Source organism: Akebia trifoliata, chromosome 4 (assembly GCF_017979445.1).
Source record: "Akebia trifoliata isolate Shusen 1 chromosome 4, ASM1797944v1, whole genome shotgun sequence".
Classification (NCBI taxonomy): domain Eukaryota; kingdom Viridiplantae; phylum Streptophyta; class Magnoliopsida; order Ranunculales; family Lardizabalaceae; genus Akebia; species Akebia trifoliata.
In genome coordinates this window covers 9,089,240-9,092,614 of record NC_141378.1, presented here as the reverse complement: position 1 = coordinate 9,092,614, position 3,375 = coordinate 9,089,240, and the positions used below count along the sequence as shown (strand labels likewise).

Below are 3,375 nucleotides of genomic sequence, written 5' to 3'. Positions count from 1 at the left end.
TAGATCCACTACGAATTGGATTGGACCAAAGCCTGACCCATTGACAATCTTTTGCACGTCTCAGACTCAGACCACCAGTTGTTGACTTTTTTACAATTTTCAATATGTTAGATATTGTTGGATGTTGACGTCGTGCATATCTTGAGGATCATTAGTTGTTTTTAGTTTTATAATTTCAATCTTCCATATTGATGTGATGTGATCATGTGAGGAATGAAAATGAAAAGATTAATTACTTATAAGACTAATTTTCTAACCCCAAACGAGGTTTGATGCTTGGTGTCAAATTCATGCTGAGATGGGAGGAGGAATGTCACACGTGATCTCTCTTTTTTTTGGTACTTCAGGGAGTATCCCCACTTTTGGTGAGACTAATCTACCTGGGCCACATGCATCATCCAACATCCTGTCGTGTGTTATGACATTTAAGTAGCCATACTTTTGTGGAGGGGCATCTAAAGATTCAAAGAACCTTAAGAGCAAATCCAGTCACTCCCTACCATCTCAACTAACCCCCGATGGATTGTCACACGAATTCTCTTAGGGATTAGTTAGTGTGGTTTTTAGGGATCCATTATTGATGGAAATCTTTAGTAATTATACTCCTATCTCAACCCTAAATTTGTTGCACAATTATAATAAAGACTAGCTACTTGTCTTCCTTCCCACCCATTTGATACATTGCAGTAGAGACTCATAATCAGCATACAAGAACAGTGATGAGCTGATGAATCAATGGCATGATATCACATATAATATAACATTATTGACTAAGCGGAGAGTTTAGTGTTTGGATTTGAGTCGTGATGATCAGACGACGCCCCCATCATAGAACCTTTCTTTTTTAAATTCAAGCTGTTAATTAATTCTGTATGTGCTGCAATTCTATTTTTAGAATAAAAGTATAAAGCTCTCAAAAAGTTGTTGTTTGATTCTTAGGAGGCAACATTATAATGTACTATATATGGCATTTCTCTTCAACGGTTTAAAAGTAAACAATAATAACATAAAGGTAAAATAACAGCACTATTATGATGCTAGTATCTTACTAAAGCCATCATGACAGCACCATTATATCCGTTTCTTGGGAATTATGGGTAAATTACTTGATGACTTTCCTAGCTAAAATTGACATTCTCGTCCGTCCGCCTAGAACGAAAGAATTAAGGGATATATATAAGTAGGACTGATATATATTATCACTCCAATGTAGTGGAACTATAGGGACCGATCGACTAGTTGGAAATCACATAGTATGGATTGCACCCCATCACTCCTAAAAATGAAGTTGTTCTACTTTTTTCTTCTTTTAAAAAATCAAAGAGGAGCCACGGCACTAAAGCTTCATAAACTCTAGATTTAAAAGCTTCATGATCTATAAATAAGGTAAAAACCTGTAGAAAATCCTGTTAATGATAGTTTTGATGTAACATTTATAGGTACTCTAACTAATGATGAGATCTTTAATTCAATTTTCGTGTAAAATTCATTAGTGAGGTGCAACAAGTAGGGTCAGATGAGAACTTTACAAAACTAAAAGAAAAATAAAAATTAATCTTTTGTTTTTTGGGTTTTTAAGGTCGGAGTGCAATTGAGAATAAGAGAGTCAGTCCCTAATTATACCATGACTTTAGAACTTGTTGAGTCGACATTAAACTCAACCGAGTTGGCTCAATTTAATAGGATCCTAAGAGAGTCAGGCCCTGAATTCGATGGAACCAACACACTTAGTCATCTTAAAAAATTGTCAATTCAACTGATCAAGTCATTTTGATAATGCACCGAGTTACTTGGCTATCTATAATTTTATTTTTTGATTTTAAAAAAATACAAAAAAATTATTTATTTTGAAGGGGAAGACTAACGATCAAGTCCTCATAAGGAAGTAAACATTCTCCACAACAATCATTTCCCACTTATAACAATAACAATTCTAATTTAGGGGGCCAATGGACTGGACTAGGATAGGCTTGATTCATGTTTAGGGTGGGCTGGACTTGGGAACTAGGCCTGATCCGATAATTTATAGTGTAATTTTATTTATAATTATACTATATACATGGCCGGACCCATAAATAGGCTCGAATACTAGTGGTTGGAGCTGATCTTGGACATAGGTGTTTTTAATTTAGCCCGACTCGTTCATTTGATGGATCAAGCTTGGTCTAGGAAATTGAGGTCTGATTAGCAGTAAGCCATTATGGCCCGACCCAACCCATTGATAGCTCTAATTATACTCATGGAAGCCCTACAAAAGGATCTACAAATAGGGAATAAGTGATGCCTCAAGTTATTTCTTTAATTAAAATTATTTAAAAAATATATAATTCAAACATACTAATATTAAAAGGAATTGTCTTTTTATCGATCAATGTAAGGGTTTATTTCTAAAATTCCAGATATGGGGGCAAAAATCCCGCCAACACCTCCAAATATGTGGTATACAAGGTGCTCTAGGCTTTTTTATTATTTCTCCAGTCAATTTATCCACTCCAGTGGAGTACTATTAGAAAATCACACTAAGACGTCCAAGTCAATTTTCTATTTCACTAGAGTATTAGCTTGGGATAGGGATAAATGTGCATCTTGGCCTTTGTTCATGTCTTTTTTATTATTATAGAGATTTCGATATTCTGATGTGGCCAACAATTATCACATTATGTTTGACAATCACGTATGCTCTTAAAGTCACTCCCTTTCAAACAAAGCTTTGGTAGTTAATTGCCACCCTCTTTTAGGAGCTCAATATTGATTTATAGGCGGAAAATATGTGACTAACGTGTTTCTATTACCTTTTTGGCTCAAGGACTCCGGTGATTTCTCAAAATTTTTTTTTTTTTGGGGAATGAAAATATTAGTCTTTAAGAATCATACTTTTCTTTTGATAACCGGGTATCCCTGTAGAAAGGAGACCAGGCCTGTATTTGGACTTTGCTCAATCCATAGACCGTGATTTTGTCTAAGGACTAGTCTCAGGGCACATGTCACGTGCAACGTCCCACACATGACATGCATTAAGTAAGTGAGAGTATGCCCTCATGGTTGACCCTTGAAGAATTAATGGTCATATTGGATATCAAACTCACAATCTACGGGCATTGACTACTTATCGTGTTAAGAACCATATTGTCCACACATGAATGCTTGAAAGTGAGTACGCATTTTATACATTTATATAATATGGACCAATGACTAGTTAAAATTTTGAAATAGGGGTAAGCACTAAGCAAATGTGATTAATTTTTTTAAAAAAAGTCTGTTCTTTTTATATATTTATTAATAATTAAACAATGAATACAAATCCATTGTCGTCTAGTCCGGTTAGGATACCTGGCTTTCACCCAGGCGACCCGGGTTCAAATCCCGGCAATGGAA

The 3,375-nt window shown here is 35.2% G+C and overlaps 1 non-coding gene across 1 annotated transcript; it reads left to right on the top strand.

Moving 5' to 3' along the window:
• Nucleotides 1-3,301: 3,301 nt before the first annotated feature.
• Nucleotides 3,302-3,375, top strand: TRNAE-UUC (transfer RNA glutamic acid (anticodon UUC)). The gene has a single exon. It is a non-coding gene; the product is annotated as a tRNA-Glu (tRNA).